At 34.6% G+C, this 21938-nt stretch overlaps 1 protein-coding gene across 15 annotated transcripts in view; it reads right to left on the reverse strand.

The window, feature by feature from the left end:
* Positions 1-21938, reverse strand: part of Macrod2 (mono-ADP ribosylhydrolase 2) — a 2131419-nt gene that overhangs the window by 1982422 nt on the left and 127059 nt on the right. The gene's annotated exons all lie outside the window — the stretch shown is intronic.

Below are 21938 nucleotides of genomic sequence, written 5' to 3' on the forward strand. Positions count from 1 at the left end.
TATGCCAAAGAACCCAAAGAAGCCCACAAGAATAATTTAAAAGAAGACATACTACAGGTACTCATGAGAATTTTATAGAGATGATACTGGATAGGGTCAACCAAAATGTACAGGAGACACTCAAGAAATTCCAAGACAACAACAATAGAGAATTTGAAAAAGCAAAAGAAGAAATAAAGGAAACCATACAAGCACTGTATAAACACCAAAGTGAAACAGAAAACATGATTAACAAACAGATAAATGAACTCAGGACAAAAATAGACAACATTAAAGAGGAAACCACCCAGGTTAAGGAAAACCTCAGAAAAAAGAATGAAACGGAACTGCAAAACAAAACAGAAGGCCAATCCAGCAAAATAGAACAAGCAGAAGACAGAATCTCAGAACTTGAAGATGAAATGATAATCAAAGGAAAAACCAAAGAACGATTAATTAAAAAACTCAAGACCTGTGAAAAGAAAATGCAAGAACTCACCGACTCCATCAAAAGACCAAACTTGAGAATCATGGGCATCGAAGAAGGAGAAGAGGTGCAAACAAAGGGAATGTGTAATATATTCAACAAAATAATAACAGAAAATTTCCCAAATCTAGAGAAAGATATTCCCATAGAGATGCAAGAGGCCTCCAGGACACCAAACAGACCAGATCAAAATAGAACTACCCGATGATATATCATCATTAAAACAACAAGATCAGAAACTAGGGAAAGAATATTGAAGGCTGTAAGAGAGAAAAAACAAGTAACATACAAAGGTAAACCCATCAAAATCACAGCAGACTTCTCAACAGAAACATTAAAGGCAAGAAGAGCATGGGGTGAGATCTTCTAGGCACTGAATGAAAATAACTTCAAGCCCAGGATACTCTACCCAGCAAAAATATCATTCAAAATAGATGGAGCAATAAAAGTCTTCCATGATAAGCAGAAATTAAAACAATATGTGACCACAAAGCCACCACTAACAAAAGAGTCTACAAGGGATTCTGCACACAGAAAGTGAAACCCAACTTAACCATGAAAAGACAGGCAGCACCAAACCACAGGAAAAGGAAAAGCAAGGAAGTAGACAGTAACCTCAACTTAGGTACACACAATCAAACCTTCCAACAACTAAGACAACTAAATGACAGAAATCACCACATACCTATCAGTACTAACGCTTAATGTGAACGGACTTAATTCACCCATCAAAAGGCACCGCTTGAAGAAATGGATTAAAAAGGAAGATCCAACAATTTGTTGCTTACAGGAGACCCATCTCACTGACAGAAATAAGCATAGGCTTAGGATGAAAGGCTGGAAGAAGATTTACCAAGCCAATGGCCCCCGAAAACAGGCAGGAGTACCAATACTTATCTCTGGCAGAGTAGACTTCAAACCTACATTGATCAAATGAGATAAAGAAGGACATTCCATACTAATAAAAGGGGAAATAGACCAAAAGGAAATAATAATTATCAACCTGCATGCACCCAATGTCAACACACCCAATTTCATCAAACATACCCTGAAAGACCTAAAAGCATATATTAACACCAACACAGTGGTTGTGGGAGACTTTAACACCCCATTATCATTAATAGATAGGTCATCCAAACAAAAAATCAATAAAGAAATCCAAGATCTAAAATATACAATAGATCAAATGGACCTACTTGATGTCTACAGAACATTTCATCCAACTTCTACACAATATACATTCTTCTCAGCAGCCCTTTGAACGTTCTCCAAAATAGATCATATCCTAGGGCACAAAGCAAGCCTCAGCAAATATAAGAAAATAGAAATTATACCATGCATACTATCTGATCACAATGCAGTAAAAGTAGAACTCAACAACAAAAGTAAAGACAAAAAACATGCAAACAGCTGGACACTAAATAACTCATTACTTAATGAAGAATGGATCACTGATGAAATAAAAGAGGAAATCAAAAAGTTCCTGGAAGTCAATGAAAATGAAAACACAACCTACCGGAACCTATGGGACACAGGAAAAGCAGTCCTGAGAGGACAGTTTACAGCCATGAGTGCATATATTAGAAAGACTGAACGATCCCAAATCAATGACCTAATGATACATCTCAAACTCCTAGAAAAACAAGAATGAGCAAATCCCAAAACAAATAGGAGAGAAATAATAAAAATAAGAGCTGAAATCAATGAAATAGAAACCATAAAAACCACATAAAGAATTAATGAAACAAAAAGTTGGTTCTTTGAAAAAATAAACAAGATCAATAGACCCCTAGCAAACCTGAGTAAAATGAAGAGAGAAAAAACCCAAATTAGTAGAATCAGGAATGCAAAAGGGGAGATAACAAAACACACCATGGAAATCCAGGAAATCATCAGAAACTACTTCGAGAACCTATATTCAAATAAATTTGAAAATCTTAAAGAAATGGACAGTTTCTTGATACATATGAGCATCCAAAACTGAACCAAGAGCAAATTAATCACCTGAATAGATCTATAACACAAAATGAAATTGAAGCAGCAATCAAGAGTCTCCCCAAAAAGAAAAGTCCAGGACCTGATGGATTCTCTGCTGAATTCTACTGGACCTTTAAAGAGGAACTGATACCAACCCTCCTTAAATTGTTCCACAAAATAGAAAGGGAAGAAAACTGCCTAACACATTTTATGAAGCCAGTATTACACTTATCCCAAAACCAGGCAAAGACACCTCCAAAAAGGAGAACTATAGGCCAATCTCCTTCATGAACATTGATGCAAAAATCCTCAAAAAAATAATGGCAAACCGAATTCAACAACACATCAAAAAGATTATTCACCACAACCAAGTAGGCTTCATCCCAGAGATGCAGGGGTGGTTCAACATACGAAAATCAATAAATGTAATAAACCACATTAACAGAAGCAAAGACAAAAACCACTTGATCATCTCAATAGATGCAGAAAAAGCCTTTGATAAGATCCAACACCATTTCATGATAAAAGCTCTAAGAAAACTAGGAATAGAAGGAAAGTACCTCAACATTATAAAAGCTATATATAACAAACCTACAGCCAGCATTATACTTAACAGAGAAAAACTGAAACCATTCCCTCTAAAATCAGGAACCAGACAAGATGCCCACTATCTCCACTCCTATTCAACATCGTACTGGAATTCCTAGCCAGAGCAATTAGGCAAGAAGAAGGAACAAAAAGGAATACAAATAGGTAAAGAAACTGTCAAAATATCCCTATTTGCAGACAACATGATCCTATACCTTAAAGACCCAAAAAACTCTACTCAGAAGCTTCTAGACATCATCAATAGCTACAACAAGGTAGCAGTATATTAAATCAACATAGAAAAATCATTAGCATTTCTATACACTAACAGTGAGCAAACTGAAAAAGAATGTATGAAAACAATTCCATTTACAATAGCCTCAAAAAAAATTAAATACCTAGGTGTAAACCTAACAAAAGATGTGAATGACCTCTACAAGGAAAACTATAAACTTTTGAAGAAAGAGATTGAGGAAGACTATAGAAAGTGGAGAGATCTCCCATGCTCATGGGTTGGTAGAATCAACATAGCAAAAATGTCTATACTCCCAAAAGTAATCTACATGTTTAATGCAATTCCCATCAAAATTCCAATGACATTCATTAAAGAGATAGAAAAATCTACCGTGAAATTTATATGGAAACACAAGAGGTCACGAATAGCCAAGGCAATACTCAGGCAAAAGAACAATGCTGGAGGTATCACGATACCTGACTTCAAACTATATTATCTACCATTTGATCCAGCAATACCACTCTTGGGGATATACCCAAAAGACTGTGACCCAGGTTACTCCAGAGGCACCTGCACACCCATGTTTATTGCAGCACTATTCACAATAGCCAAGTTATGGAAACAGCCAAGATGCCTCACTACTGATGAATGGATCAAGAAAATGTGGTATCTATACACAATGGAATTTTATGCAGCCATGAAGAAGAACGAAATATTATCATTCACTGATAATTGGATGGAATTGAAGAACATCATTCTGAGTGAGGTTAGCCTGGCCCAAAAGACCAAAAATCGTATGTTCTCCCTCATATGTGGACATTAGATCAAGGGCAAACACAACAAGGGGATTGGACTATGAGCACATGATAAAAGCGAGAGCACACAGGGGAGGGGTGAGGATAGGTAAGACACCTAAAAAACTAGCTAGCATTTGTTGCCCTTAATGCAGAGAAACTAAAGCAGATACCTTAAAGCAACTGAGGCCAATAGGAAAAGGGGAACAGGTACTAGAGAAAAGGTTAGATCAGAAAGAATTAACCTAGAAGGTAACACCCATGCACAGGAAATCAATGTGAGTCAATGCCCTCTATAGCTATCCTTATCTCAACCAGCAAAAACCCTTGTTCCTTCCTATTATTGCTTATACTCTCTCTACAACAAAATTAGAAATAAGGGCAAAATAGTTTCTGCTGGGTATTGAGGGGGGGGAAGAGGGAGGGGGTGGAGTGGGTGGTAAGGGAGGGGGTGGGGGCAGGGGGGAGAAATGAACCAAGCCTTGTATGCACATATGAATAATAAAAGAAAAATGAAAAAAAAATTAAAAATGTAAAATAAATAAATAAATAAATAAACAAGGGGATTGGACTTTGAGCACATGATAAACGCAAGAGCACACAAGGGAGGGGTGAGGATAGGTAAGACACCTAATAAATTAGCTAGCATTTGTTGCCCTTAATGCAGAGAAACTAAAGCAGATACCTTAAAAGCAACTGAGGCCAATAGGAAAAGGGGACCAGGAACTAGAGAAAAGGTTAGATCAAAAAGAACCTAGAAGGTAACACATATGCACAGGAAATTAATGTGAGTCAACTCCCTGTATAGCTATCCTTATCTCAACCAGCAAAAACCCTTGTTCCTTCCTATTATTGCATATACTCTCTCTTCAACAAAATTAGAAATAAGGGCAAAATAGTTTCTGCCGGGTATCGAGGGGGTAGGGGGGAGGGTGAGGGGGTGGAGTGGGTGGTAAGGGAGGGAGTGGGGGCAGTGGGGGAGAAATGACCCAAGCCTTGTATGCACATATGAATAATAAAACAATAAAAAAAATTACACACATAAAAAAAAAGAAAATGAGTTTGCAAATATCAAAAATAGAAAAATATATGCCATTTAGATCAAAAGAGTAGGTTTTCCCTTTGTTCAGTGTGAAACTTGATTACATTAATATTTTAACTTTAAAAGGAACCTTATTACAGAATAGAATTTTGTTCAGACTTTCATCCAGGCATTTTTTTCCCAAATAATGACACTCCATTGTTTAAAAGATATTTTAATTTCTTTGGAAATATATTACATTTACTAACTTTTCAAGCAAAAATTGTGTTTTAGACATGAAGTTCAAAAATCTCAAATCTCTTATTTACTTTAGTGTGAAGCAAGGTTAATGGAGAATGCTCATTCCATGATGGCTTTTCATTCCGAACTGTGTATATGAACCAATACACTCTTCCAGGATTCAACTTTTTTTTTAAAAAGTAAGAAATGTTTTTACAACAAAACCAGACTAGAACTTTTTGCATTAGTCTTTTTCTTTAAACAAGTGGTCATCAAGCAGGAATTCCACACATATTAGCTACTGTAACCATTTCCGATTAAACAGAATTATCACATTGCTACAAAATGTGACCACACTTAAGAATCCTGCTTGCCAATGATTTCATCATTTTGTCAAGAATGTAAACCATTAACTTTAAGCTGAAAGTTGTTATAAGGTAGCTATAAAAACAATGCTTAAAGACAGTATTGTTTGGACAAAGACTTTTCTTTGTTAATATAATATAAATCATTTCCCTAGATATCTCACAAAACAGCCCAGACATCCCCTAAAAGAATATGGAAACAGTACCCTTTCAAGGAAAACTATAAATTAATCAAAATACTAAAAACAATGTATAAAATCAATTTGTAAAGACAGGTTCATATTGCCATGCTAATCATTCATTTTGGTGAGTTAAATTGTTTAACCTTCTCCCTAATCAAATTTTCCAGGAAAATTACAATCAAAAGATGGACTCAAGTAAAAAAAAAAGGAATTATGAAAAACATGGATAATTTTCTTAATTTATTATACAGTGTTAGATTATGGCAGAGACAGTGCCATATTACACTTCTTGTGTGTGTATACATATACATATACCCACTCTAAGTCTGTACTCAATCAATGTTTTTATAATTTTATACAGATATACTAAATATCTGTTTTAATCCACAAATGAATATATAAAATGATCCTTTGCAATCAGAATCTCAGAAAATATTTATTCATAATGATGGGGTATCTGGTTATACTTATTTCTATTAAAATATTAATATTTTATAAAAAGCATATCTATCAAACCTAAGGCCATTTTTAATACAGCTTTGATTAATTCCAAATACATCATGAACTTAGCAAATAGCAGAAAAGATGCAAGTCATAAAAGCAGTAGCAAATGTAACTAAATGTTATTGATATCAGATTTTTAAAAGCATCAATTTGGCAACCTCATACTGATTTCTTATTTAGCAAAATAATGAGTGTGGTAACAGCATCATAACACACAGTAACACAGAGCTCTTCTGGAACATCTAGGCACACTGATGACAAGCAAGATGCACTAGCTTCTTCTATTACAAGAGGATACCATTGAGCAGAGAAGGAAGGATGGCATAGCACAAAAAAGAAAGTTACTTAGGATCAGGCATTTGCCCAGATGATGATAAAGCACCAAGCCAGAAAAACCTGTGGTCACTAAGCAGCAGCATAAAACAGTAGAGATTCCCGTTCAGAATGGTGGAATCACAGCACACCCTGGTGACAAAAAGGAGCTACCTCTGGCTGGCCTGATCAAAGTCTCTGAAGACCACTGAAGGAAGAAAGTAAAGAAAGCTTCCTAACATTTCTTCACATCTTTCTGCACTTGATCTTAGCCAAAAGGCCGAGAAGTGATCTTCTTCACATCTTTCTGAAAAGAACCAAAATGTGGGCAGGAAAAACAAAAGAGAGTTTATATAATACAAACGCTAATGTCATTTTTAAATCATCTAGCTTAGTCATTTGCCAGCGGTATGAACTTGGACAAGTTTCTATATTGATTATAACTCAATTTTGCATTGGTCATTAAAAAAAATTAAAAAGTTATCACTTTGTAGGGTATCCATAGAATCGAATAAATACTAGAAACATACCTAGAACAAGACTTGACACACAGAAAACCCTGTATGTACTCATAACATAAAGGAACAGATGAAACCAATGTACAGATAGGACTTCTTTAATCTGAAAATGACTGTTGCTGTTATTATTATTATTATTATTATTATTATTATTATTATGGTGCTGAGGATTGAGCCCAGGGTCTTGTATATGCTAAGCACATGCTCTAGCACTAAGCTATACCCCAAATCCTGAAAAGGAATAATAATATTAAAAACTGCATATATTAAGGGCTTGCTATGTACCCTCCACTGTGCTCTTTACAAACATTATCCCCTTTAATTTTTGTAACAAATCTGCATAGTGGGTATTATTATCTCCTTCTCAAGATGAAGGAAGGCAAATGTTAAGTCCAAAACACAAAAGTAGCACGTGGGGCTGGAAGTATAGCTTAGTGGTAGAGTACTTATCTACCTTGCATGAAGTCCTGGGTTTGATCCACAGTACTGTGAGAAAAAAAGAAAAGAAAAAGGAGAAAGATCCAGCAAATGGCAGTGCTAGGACTTGAATGCATTATTTCTGACTCTAAAACCTGTGCTTTTAACCTTGGTGGGCCATACAGAAAGTTGATTTTACTCATCTGTTCCTATTTTATGGATGACAAAACTCAAATATCTCAGCTAAAGCTCCGCAGAGGGCTAGTGGATAAGTGAGGAATTAAAATATCTTAGCCTATTATAAGCATATGACACCTCTCTGTTCTAAACTACTTAATAGGTATAAAATTCCCCTATCCCACTGCCACTAGAAATAATCTCTTGAATCACTCAGGATTATAGTTAGCCTGAGGATATCACTACCCCCAACATCACACACAGAATATGCTATCATAAATTAAGGAGAAGTTTTTCTCTTTGGGTGTGGGAAAGGAGGAAGGTCAGGTGTTCTGAATGACTCTATAATATCATCAATTTCTTCACCAGAGGAAATCCCAAGTCCAGTGTCAAAAATGTGGTTAAATTTCAAGTTTGTTTCTCCAACATAGAAGGGAAGACCCATAATGAGGACTGAGAAGGTTACACAGGCCTACCAGCTGCCTATCTTACCCAAAACCATTGATGATCAGTTCAAAAGTAGAGCTCTGTGGCAAGTGCATTTTGCGTGAGCATGCCCAAGTTTGGCAATGAAAGAAAACTAGTCAGCTCCCCACCCTATGGCTAGAAGTCATCTAGCAGCAGCTAAATCTAAGGTATACACCTATCCTACCACCATCTGCAGGAAAAAAAAAGGTAGATATTTTAACACTAATAGTGAAATGATGTGGATATTGAAAACACAAGAGTTATCTGTGAGATGTGTAACGATTGTATCTCGCTACTGTATATACTTAACCCCTTTCTAATTGTATTGAATCAATTTAAACCAAATACTGTGCTAAGTGTCAAAAGAAAAACATTGGTTTGGGATCTTCCTTACAACTATATCTTCAGACATTTGTTTATATAGCTAATAAAAGAAAAATACCTACTTATGTTAAAAGTTTATCATTTACATGTCTTTTATAGATATGATAATGGAAACAGTGATCTTTTAAACAAGTAAATGCATATTCATAATCTGGGGTGTGTGTGTGTTTGTGTGTGTGTGTACAATGTTTACCTCAGCAGAGCCTCAGATTTTCAACAATATTAACAATGATGTCAATTATACCAGTAGGAGAAAAAACACAAAGCAATATATCATTCTTACACCATTCTAAAAATTATTTACAATTTTTATTTCTATGTACAATATGCAATCATAGGAAAAGGCTCTACTCAAATCCAGAACATGAACATGCTATATTTACCATGAATGACTTCTCAGTATCATTGAGCATATCAGGTATTTTCTTTCTTATTTGTTTGCAATGAAAAAAATGGGGTTTTTTTCCTTTCTTTGAAGAGAAAGCAAGGAAATTTCTCATTTCTATTACTTTTCCAAAATATAATCTTTGTCCATATTTTTCTTCAGAGGAATTTATTATTATTCAGCTTTATTGAGGTATAATTGACAAATTATACTGTATTCATTTAAGGTATACAGGGGAATATTTTGATATATATATTGCTAAGACTGCCGTGAACTTAAGTACAGCTACATTTTCAATATAATGATTTCACTTTGTATATATACCTAGAAATAGAATTGCTGGATGAAGTGGTAGTTGTATATTTAATTTATTCAGGAATTTCCACATTGTCTTCCATAATGACTATACCAATTTACATTCTCACCAGAAATGTACAAGAGTTTCCTTTTCTGTGTAGCATTATCAACACTTACAAGTTTTTAAATAGTAGACATCCTAACAGATATGAATTGAAATCTCATGGTGATTTTGATTTGCATTTCCCTGATGATTAGTAATATTGAGCACCTTTTCATATATATTTGGCCATTTAAATGTCTTCCTCAGAAAAATGTCTATTCAGATTCTTTCTCTATTTTTTTCAGGGTTGTGTTTTGAGCTATTGAGTTGTGTAAGTTCTTCATATACTTTGGACATTGACTCTTCTTCAGATATACAGCCTTATACATATTTTCTCTCATTTAACAAGTTGCTTTTTCACTTCATTGATCACTTCTTTTGTTTTGCAGAAACTTTTAGTTTGGTGTACCTCACTTATTTTATTTTTCCTTTTGTTGCCTGTGCTTTTGATGTCACATCCTAAAAATTACTGCCAAAACAAATGCTATGGAGCTTTCCCCCTATGTTGTACATCTTAGCACCTTTGTCAAAGATCAGTTGACCATATGTGTATGGGCTTATTTCTAGGCTTTCTATTCCATTCCTCTGTTCTATATGTCTAGTTTTTTATGACAATACCATACTATTTTTATTATGCCTTTTTAATATAATTTGAAATAAGAAAGTGTGATGCCTCCACCTTTGATTTTCTTTCTCAAGATTGCTTTAGTTAGTTGGAGGTCTTTCATGGTTCCACGTGAATTTTTATAATTGCTTTTCCTATTTCTGTGAAAAATCTCATAGGAATTTTGATAGGGATTGCACTGATTCTGAGGATTGCTTTGGATAGTATGAACATTTTAACAATATTGGTTCTTCTAGTCCATGAACACAAACTATCTTACCATTCATTGGTATATTCTTCTAATTACGTTCATCTATCCCTTTGGACAGTTCCTTGTTAGCCCATAAAAATGCAACTGACTTTTGTATGTTGATTTTGTATCCTGAAATTTTACAGAATTCATTTCTTAATTCTAATATTTTTGGTGGGGTCTTTAGAGTTGTCTGTGTAAAAACAGACACAATTTTATCTTCTTCCTTTCCAATTTGAATGCTTTTTCTTTTCTTTGTTTAATTTTTCTGGCCAGCACTTCCATCTATACCTAATTTGTAGAATTTTTATCACAAAAGCATAATGAAGATTGCCAAGTACATTTTCTGCCTCTCTTGAGATAATCACATAGGTTTTGTGCTTCATTCTTTTGATGTGGTATACAAAATTTATAGATTTGCATATGCTGAACCATCCCTGAATTCCAGGGATAGATCTCACTAGACCATGGTCATTTATATTTATAACACCTCCTCTTTCATTTCTGATTTTATTTGAGTCTTCTCATTTTTTTTCCTTAGTCCAGCTAAAAGTTTCTCAATTTTAGCTTAAAAAAAAAAAACTCTTAGTTTCACCACTCTTTCCTATTGTTTCTCTAGTATCCATTTCATTTATTCCTGCTCTGATATCCATTATTTGCTTCCTTCCAATAACTTTGGACTTAGTTCTGTTTTTAGTTCTTTGAGGTACAAAGTTAAGTTGTTTCTTTGCAATCTTTCCCTTTCTTCATGTAAGAATTTATCACTATAAACTTCTCTCTTATAACTGCTTTTGCTTTCTCCTGTAAGTTTTCATAGGTTGTGCTTGCATTTTCATTTGCTCAAGTGTTTTTCCTGTTTTGATTTTTTCTTTGGTCCATTGGTTGTTTGGGAGCATGTAGTTTATTTCTACCTACTCATAAATTTTCCAGTTTTCCTCCAGTTATTGATTTCTACTCTCATATCAATGTGGCTGGAAAAGATGCTTGAGATGATTTTTCACTCTTCTTAAATTTAGTACAACTGTTCAATAGCCCAACATAAAACTATCCTGGAGAATGTTCCATCTGTACTTAAGAAGAATATGTAGTCTGCTGTTGAATAAAATGTTCTGTATATTCCTGTTGCATCTATTTGGTCTAAAGTGTAGCTCAAGTTCAATGTTTCCTGACTGATTTCTGTCTGTGATCTGCCCATTGTTGAAAGTAGGGTATGGAAGTCCCCATTTTATAATTCCTTTCTTCCTTTACTTCTGTAATTTACTTTTTATATTCAGGTATTCTGATGTTTGTATTTGTAATTGTTATATTCTCTCAATAAACTGACCCTTTATCAGTATATAATGACCTTCTTTGTGTCTAATTTCTGACTTTAGTTCTATTTTGTCTGGTATATGTATAGCATCTCCTGCTTTCTTTTGGTTTCCATTTTCACAGACTATCTTTTCTCATCCCTTCACTTTTACCTTATGTGTGTCCTTAAAAATAATGTCTTATGTAAGCAGCATATAGCTTTGGCCTTGTTTTTCATTTGTTTGTGTATTAATAAATCTAGTTCGCCATATATGTCTCTTAAATATAAAATTTAGTCCATTTGCATCCAAAGTAATTATTGATATATAAGCTTATTATTGCTATTTTATTCATTGCTTTCTAACTGTTTCATAGATATAGTTGATGTACAAATTGTTCTTTTCATTGTCTCTTTCTTTGTGATTTGATGATTTTTCTATAGAGATATGCTTTGATTCCTTTATCTTTATCATTTGTGTACCTACTATAGATTTTTGTTCTGATGTTAAATTATGATTATAATAATGTGATTTTTTTAATGATAATAACTTAAAGACCTCTCTAACTTTTCTTTCTTTTTTTACTTATTTATTTTTTTGATAGCACTAGGGTTTGAGCTCAAGGTCTTGCACTTGCTAGGCAAGCACTGTACAGCACTTTACCACTTGAGCCATGCCCCTGACTCCTTTGTTGCTTTAGATTTTCTCAGTAGGGTCTAATATTTTTGCCTGGGGCTAACCTCAGACCACAATCCTTCTACATACGCCCTCCCACAAGCACATGCTGCCATGCCTGGTTTATTGAGAGGGAGTCTCACTAACTTTTTTTCCAGACTGGCCATAAAGCACAAGTCTCCCAATCCACACCTCCCAAGTAGCTGGGACTACAGTTCTTCACCACCATGCCCAGACTTTTGAACATATTCATTCAACAAGTTTTCTAGAGTACCTTTTTTTTTCTTTTTTTTTCTACTTAAAGTTTGTAAAAGTTTCACATGGTTTCATGAATATAATATATACCTACTATACCCCAAGGCCATATTATGATTTTATACTGCTGATTCCCTCAATTCAAAATTATTATCATGAGTTGACTGTCTCTTAAAAGGCTGTATTGTAAGGAAGCTCCTTCAAAGTCAAACAACAGTCACAAGATTTAGAATCCCCTGAATCACATATAGAGCCAGGCATAATACCTTACCCATAATATTGCTTTGTGAATATTATTGATTTGATTGATACAGGATTTGTCTTTCCTATTAAAAAGAGTCTTAGGTTAATTAGTTATTTTTCAGGTATGGTCTTACTAATTTCTTCCCTGATCTAGCCTTGAATCTTCTCTATTTCTGCCTCCCCAGTACCTGGGATTACAGGTATAAGCCACCACACCTGCCCAATTTAGCATTTCTTATAAGGCAGATCTAATGATGGTGAACTCTCTGAGCTTTTATTTCTCTGAGAAAATCTTTATCTCTCTATCATTTTTCAAGAACAGCTTTTCTGGGTAAGGTATTCTTGGTTGTTACTATTTTTATTTCAGCATTTTTAAAATATCACCTCATTCTCTCCTAGTCTAAAAGATTTCTGCTGGAAAACCAACTGATAACCTTATGGAAATTGTCTTGTATAAGTCTCTTTTCTCTTGAGGCTTTCAAAATTGTTTAATTTTTTGAAATTTTGATTATTACATATCTTGGTGACAGCTCCTTTCAGTTGTATCTGATTGAAGATCTTTAAGCCTCATGTACCTGATGTCCATATCTCATCTCAGATTTAGAAAGTTTTCAGCCATTATTATTTTGTTTTGTTTCTGTTTTTGTTTTTGTTTTTTCTGAGACAAGATCTTGCTATGTAGCCCAGCCTGCCCTCAAACTCTCTATCATCTTGTCTCAGCCTTGGGATTACAAGTGTGTGCCACCACATCTAGCTTCAGTCATCATTTCTTTAAATAAGCATTCTGCCCCTTTCTCTCACACTTTCCTTTTTAGAACTCCTGTATGCAAAAGTTAGCTCTCTTGACAGTGTTCCATAAACACCATAGGCTTTCATAATTCATCTTAATTACTGTTTTCTCTTCTGAATAGATATTTCTAGTGACCTGTCTTCATGTCCAAATTCTGCCTGATTAAATCTGCTGTTAATGCTCTATTGCATTTTGTTCATTGTATTCATTGTATTCTTCAGCTTCAGTATTTCTATTTGGTTCTTTTTTATATGATTTCTACTTCTTTATGGAGCTTCTCTGTTTAATCATGTATTATTTTTCAAATTTCATTCAGTTGCCTATCTGTGTTCTTTATAGTTCTATGTGCATTACAGATTTTAGTATGTAGTATTCTTATAATATCTTTGGAATAAGGTTTGAAAAGAATTATTATATTTATGAATCACATAAATTATAAAAATAATTCATACTTTTCTCAATACAGGAAGGATAAATATAATTCATAAACAGTATTAATTACATAGTAAATGGGAATTTATCTCACATTAATTTTTCAAAAATTATATAAAACCATAAAATGATTTAACATAGTTGTTCTTCAAAATTCCCCACATTAAGTTTTGCACAACTTTGTTGCCCTTGTTGCCACAGGAATTTTACATTTCTTACATACTTGATGGAAACAACTTCATGGCAGAAATTATAAATTTATTTCTCTCCTCGTATACCATGGGGATAATTTGATAATCCCCGCATGTTGATATGAATTTGTGTCATTCTCTTTATAGATGAAAAAGAGCTTAATTCAGACCAGACTCTAGTTAATATATTAAGCTCCTATAATATTCACAGCAGTGAAGATAAACTGCTGCTTCTGAAACAGCATGTTTCTCTCAGTGAAATAACATGATCAAAGTGTTTAAGGGCAAATATAATCTCTTTACCAGTTTCCAAACTGCGTTCTAAGTAGAAAGCCTGTTTTTAGAGTGCTACAGTCACAAAAGTAAGGTTCACATTAACACGTAAGATTCTGTCAGGAATCCACCCATGACTTGATATAAAACAGGCTGCCAAGTTACTGAGGTAGAATCATAAATAAAGTCTATAGTTTTAAAACTTCATAGTAAACATTGGGTTCTCTGACAATTAAAACTCTTAACCAAAATGAGCACACAGAATGTTAGTTCAAGAGTACCTTTGGGATCAAGCTTATGAAAAGAGAGGAGAATAAAGTAGCTTTGGACAGAGAGAGAAGTCAAATTATGATGTAGGTCTAGTAACATTTTTGGCTGACTCCACAAGGAACTCTGGAGTGAGAATGGCCCTTCAGAGTTGTCCCAAGTTGGGCCAAAGTGGTCAGAACTTTATAATCCTACAGCAATCACTGGATGACTTGGGCCAAACTTGGAAGAGGATTACCCTAATCAAGCTGAGCCCAGGCAGCAGAGGCAGCCCCTGTAGTCGCACTCCCAGTAGTTAGGACAAAAAGGCTTCATGAAGGGGAGACTTGAATAGCAACACATCAGTAGAAATGCTCTTTGACTTACAATGGAGTCATGTCCCAATAAGTCCATCATAACTTGAAAGTATGTCAAAGTATATCTTAAATCAAAATGTATTTAATATACCTTTTGAACATTATACCTTAGCAACACTGTAGACTACCATTTTTCTTTTCTTTTCTTTTTAATACTATAGTGATTGTGTAGTTAGATGAAAGCTACTGCTCCCGGTATCACAAGAAAGTATTTTATCACATATTTTCACTAGTCTGGGAAAAGATCAAAATTCAAAATTTGAAGTACAGTTTCTACTTAATGTGTATTATTGTCATACCATCATGAAGAAGAAAATCCTAAACTGAATCATCTTAAGTTGGTGTTGTCTACATGTACTATATTTGGCAAAGAATTTAGAGATTTAAGAAACAAAGATCTTAAACCATGTAAGAAACTATAGTGAGATATGTATTTATCAAGGTTTACATGTTCCCCCATTTCATTCAGATCTCTGTACAAATGTCATTCCTTCAGAATTTTCCATAACCAAGCTATCTGAACTAGCACCCATATACTGTACTTAAATTCCTCATGGTACTCTCCCTACCTGACATTTAATATATGTTTATTTGCTTATTGGGTATTATCTGTCACTTCCATTAGACTATAAGTTACAGGAGAGGTGCAACTTTATGTTGTTTACCACTATATGCCCAGGGTCTATCATAATATGGGCAAAATAACATACAAGTTGAGTATTATCTCTTATCTGAAATACTTAGGACCAGAGTGCTTCAGATTTGGAGTTTTTCCCAGATTTTAAAATATTTTCATCAAAATAATGAGGTACCTTGAGAGACAGGACCCAAGTCTAAACATAAAATTTATTTTATATTTCATACTTACCTTATGTACATAGACTGAAAGCAATTTTATATAATTTTGTAGTATACATCTCAGCCTTCAAAAAGCTTTGGATTTTGGAACATTTGGGATTCTGGATTTTGAGATTAGGGATAGCTAGCCTGTATTTATAAATAATCAGAGTTCACTTAATATGTGTATTGGAAGTCATAGGATTTATCATCACTGATAACTTATTAAAGTATTCTCTGGTTGAATTAAATATAAAGATTGTAATTTATCCTAGGTCCCTGATGAAAATTTTAAAATATACAACTAAGAATTTTTAAGTAGGTCATTGCAATGGTTTATTTTACTGGGTCACAAGGTGCCCAGACATTAGTCAAGCATTGCTCCAGGTTTTTCTGTGAGTGTTTTTGGAAGAATTTAGCACTTAAATTGAAAGACTGGGTAAAGTAGATTACCCTCCTTACTGTAAGTAGGCTTTATCCAATCAGTCAAAGTCTTGAAAAAAAACAAAAAGGCTGACCCTCCCTGAAATAAGAGAATTCTTCCCACTTGACTACCTACCAACTCAAACTAAAACATGAGTTCTTCCTGGGTCTCAATCCTGGTAGCCTGTGGACTGGAACTACACCTGGGTCTCCGGGCTTTTCAAAATGCATGTCTTAGAACTTACCAGCCTCCATAATCATATGATTCAATTCTTTATAATGAATCCATATATACACAAATTCTATTAGTTCTATATTTCTGAAGAACCCTGAATAACACAGTCATCTTACTTAAACAAAAAAATTCAAAGACAAAACCCCATTGAACAATAGACAGACACTTAAACAATGAAAGACAGGACTGTAAAACAGGTCATGTTGAGGGGAAGGTACTAGCAAGAGGGGGATGGTAAATAAATAGAGTAAAGCAGAATGAATAATATTCTAAACAAGTATGAACATGAAACATTGAAACTTGTTGAAGTCATTTTAAGGGGTAGAGGGAAGAAGGAGAATAATGAAAGAGATGAAACAAACAGGGGTATATTCTACCCACATATGGAAATGTCACAACAACTATTATTTACAAATAAAAACATCTTAAAAAGAAACAAATTTCTAACTATAAGAGTAAAATATGAATAGAACTCTAATTAATGTGAATTTTGTTATTATCTATAAAGTACATTAACCATCATATGAAAGTTATCTGTCAAAATTGTTATTCTTTATGGGTATTCATGAGAAACAAAGGTTCTTATAAAGGTCTCTATTTATTAAAAGAAAGACGTCAACAAAATAATAATGGAAAATTTCCCAAATCTAGAGAAAGATATTCCCATACAGATGCAAGAAGACTCCAGGACACCAAACAGACCAGATAAAAATAGAACTACCCCCAACATATCATCATTAAAACAACAAGATCAGAAACTAAGGAAAAAACAAGTAACATACAAAGGTAAACCCATCAAAATCACAGCAGACTTCTCAACATAAACATTAAAAGCAAGAAGAGCATGGGGTGAGATCTTCTAGGCACTGAATGAAAATAACTTCAAGCCCAGGATACTCTACCCAGAAAAATATCATTCAAAATAGATGGAGCAATAAAAGTCTTCCATGATAAGCAGAAACTAAAACAATATGTGACCACAAAGCCACCACTACAAAAGATTCTTCAAGGGATTCTGCACAAAAAAAGTGAAACCCAACATAACCATGAAAAGACAGGCAACACCAAACCACAGGAAAAGAAAAAGCAAGAAAGTAGACAGTAACCTCAACTTAGGTACACACAATCAAACCTTCAAACAACTAAGACAACTAAATGACAGGAATCACCACATACCTATCAGTACTAACGCTTAATGTGAACGGACTTGATTCACACATCAAAAGGCATCATTTGACGAAATGGATTAAAAAGGAAGATCCAACAATTTGTTGCTTACAGGAGACCCATCTCACTGAAAGAAATAAGCATAGGCTTAGGATGAAAGGCTGGAAGAAGATTTACCAAGCCAATGTCACCTGAAAACAGGCAGAAGTAGCAATACTTACATCTGACAAAGTACACTCAAACCTACATTGATCAAACAAGACAAAGAAGGACATTCCATACTAATAAAAGGGGAAATAGACCAAAAGGAAATAATAATTATCAACCTGTATGCACCCAATGTCAACACACCCAATTTCATCAAACATACCCTGAAAGACCTAAAAGCATATATAAACACGAACACAGTGGTTGTGGGAGACTTTAACACCATATTATTCTCAATAGATAGGTCATCCAAACAAAAAATCAATAAAGAAATCCAAGATCTAAAATATGCAATAGATCAAATGGACCTACTTGATGTCTACAGAACATTTCATCCAACTTCTACACAATATACATTCTTCTCAGCAGCCCATGGAATATTTTCCAAAATAGATCACATCCTAGGGCACAAAGCAAGTCTCAGCAAATAAAAGAAAATAGAAAATACACCGTGCATACTATCTGATCACAATGCAGTAAAAGTGGAACTCAACAACAAAAGTAATGACAAAAAACATGCAAAGAGCTGGAAACTGAATAACTCATTACTTAATGAAGAATGGATCATTGATGAAATAAAAGAGGAAATCAAAAAGTTCCTGGAAGTCAATGAAAATGAAAACACAACCTACTGGAACCTATGGGACACAGCTAAGGCAGTCCTGAGAGGAAAGTTTATAGTCATGAGTGCATATATTAAAAAGACTGAAATATCCCAAACCAATGATCTAATGATATATCTCAAACTCCTAGAAAAACAAGAACAAGCAAATCCCAAAACAAATAGAAGGAGACAAATAATAAATATAAGAGCTGAAATCAACAAAATAGAAACCAAAAAAACCATACAAAGAATTAATGAAACAAAAAGTTGGGTCTTTGAAAAATAAACAAGATCGATAGACCCCTGCCAAACCTGACTAAAATGAGGAGAGAAAAAACCCAAATTAGTAGAATCAGGAATGCAAAAGGGGAGATAACAACAAACACCATGGAAGTCCAGGAAATCATCAGAGACTACTTTGACAACCTATATTCAAATAAATTTGAAAATCTTAAAGAAATGGACAGATTTCTAGATACATATGATCATCCAAAACTGAACCAAGAGCAAATTAATCACCTGAATAGACCTATAACACAAAATGAAATTGAAGCAGCAATCAAGAGTCTCCCCAAAAAGAAAAGTCCAGGACCTGATGGATTCTCTGCTGAATTCTATCAGACCTTTAAAGAAGAACTGATACCAACCCTCCTTAAACTGTTCCATGAAATAGAAAAGGGAAGGAAAACTACCTAACACATTTTATGAAGCCAGTATTACACTTATCCCAAAACCAGGCAAAGACACCTCCAAAAAGGAGAACCGTAGGCCAATCTCCTTCATGAACATTGATGCAAAAATCCTCAAAAAAATAATGGCAAACCGAATTCAACAACACATCAAAAAGATTATTCACCACAACCAAGTAGGCTTCATCCCAGAGATGCAGGGGTGGTTCAACATACGAAAATCAATAAATGCAATAAACCACATTAACAGAAGCGAAGACAAAAACCACTTGATCATCTCAATAGATGCAGAAAAAGCCTTTGATAAGATCCAACACCATTTCATGATAAAAGCTCTAAGAAAACTAGGAATAGAAGGAAAGTACCTCAACATTATAAAAGCTATATATGACAAACCTACAGTCAGTATTATACTTAACAGAGAAAAACTGAAACCATTCTCTCTAAAATCAGGAACCAGACAAGGATGCCCACTATCCCCACTTCTATTCAACATAGTACTGGAATTCCTAGCCAGAGCAATTAGGCAAGAAGAAGGAATGAAAGGAATATAAATAGGTAAAGAAACTGTCAAAATATCCCTATTTGCAGATGACATAATCCTATACCTTAAAGACCCAAAAAACTCTACTCAGAAGCTTCTAGACATCATCAATAGCTATAGCAAGGTAGCAGGATATAAAATCAACATAGAAAAATCATTAGCATTTCTATACACTAACAATGAGCAACCGGAAAAAGAATGTATGAAAACAATTCCATTTACAATAGCCTCAAACAAAATCAAATACCTAGGTGTAAACCTAACAAAAAATGTGAAAGACCTCTACAAGGAAAACTATACACTTCTGAAGAAAGAGATTGAGGAAGACTATAAAAAGTGGAGTGATCTCACTCTCCATGCTCATGGATTGGTAGAATCAACATAGTAAAAATGTCGATACTCCCAAAAGTAATCTACATGTTTAATGCAATTCCCATCAAAATTCCAATGACATTCATTAAAGTGATTGAAAACTCTACCGTTAAATTTATATGGAAACACAAGAGGCCACGAATAGCCAAGGCAACACTCAGTCAAAAGAACAATGCAGGAGGTATCACAATACCTGACTTCAAACTATATTACAAAGCAATAACAATAAAAACAGCATGGTACTGGCACAAAAACAGACATGAAGACCAGTGGAACAGAATAGAGGATCCAGATATGAAGCCACACAACTATGAGCAACTTATCTTTGACAAAGGAGCTAAAAATATACGATGGAGAAATAGCAGCCTCTTCAACAAAAACTGCTGGGAAAACTGGTTAGCCGTCTGCAAAAAACTGAAACTAGATCTATGTATATCACCCAACCAAGATTAACTCAAAATGGATCAAGGATCTTAATATCAGACCACAAACTCTTAATTTGATACAAGAAAGAGTAGGAAATACTCTGGAGTTAGTAGGTATAGGTAAGAACTCAACAAAAACCCCAGCAGCACAGCAACTAAGAGATAGCATAGATAAATGGGACCTCATAAAGCTAAAAAGCTTCTGTTCATCAAAAGAAATGGTCTCTAAACTGAAGAGAACACAGACAGAGTAGGAGAAAATATTTGCCAGCTATACATCAGACAAAGGACTGATAACCAGAATATATAGGGAACTTAAAAAACTAAATTCTCCCAAAACTAATGAACCAATAAAGAAATGGGCAAGTGAACTAAACAGAACTTTCTCAAAGGAAGAAATTCCAATGGCCAAAAAACACATGAAAAAATGCTCACCATCTCTAGCAATAAAGGAAATGCAAATTAAAACCACACTAAGATTCCACCTCACCCCTGTTAGAATAGCCATCATTAGCAACACCACTAACAACAGGTGTTGGCGAGGATGTGGGGAAAAAGGAACCCTCTTACACTGTTGGTGGGAATGTAAACTAGTACAACCACTCTGGAAAAAAATTTGGAGGCTACTTAAAAAGCTAGACATTGATCTACCATTTGATCCAGCAATACCACTCTTGGGGATATACCCAAAAGACTGTGACACATGTTACTCCAGAGGCACCTGCACACCCTTGTTTATTGTGGCACTATTCACAATAGCCAAGTTATGGAAACAGCCAAGATGCCCCACCACTGACGAATGGATTAAGAAAATGTGGTATCTACACACAATGGAATTTTATGCAGCCATGAAGAAAAATGAAATGTTATCATTTGCTGGTAAGCGGATGGAATTGGAGAACATCATTCTGAGTGAGGTTAGCCTGGCCCAAAAGACCAAAAATCGTATGTTCTCCCTCCTATGTGGACATTAGATCAAGGGCAAACACAACAATGGGATTGGACTTTGAGCACATGATAAAAGCGAGAGCACATAAGGGAGGGGTGAGGATAGGTAAGACACCTAAAAAATTAGCTAGCATTTGTTGCCCTTAACGCAGAGAAACTAAAGCAGATACCTTAAAAGCAACTGAGGCCAATAGGAAAAGGGGACCAGGAACTAGAAAAAAGGTTAGATCAAAAAGAATTAACCTAGAAGGTAACACACATGCACAGGAAATTAATGTGAGTCAACTCCCTGTATAGCTATCCTTATCTCAACCAGCAAAAACACTTGTTCCTTCCTATTATAGCTTATACTCTCTCTACAACAAAATTAGAAATAAGGGCAAAATAGTTTTTGCTGGGTATAGAGAGGGTGGGGGGGAGAGGGAGGGG

This window comes from Castor canadensis, chromosome 5 (genome assembly GCF_047511655.1).
Source record: "Castor canadensis chromosome 5, mCasCan1.hap1v2, whole genome shotgun sequence".
Classification (NCBI taxonomy): Eukaryota; Metazoa; Chordata; class Mammalia; order Rodentia; family Castoridae; genus Castor; species Castor canadensis.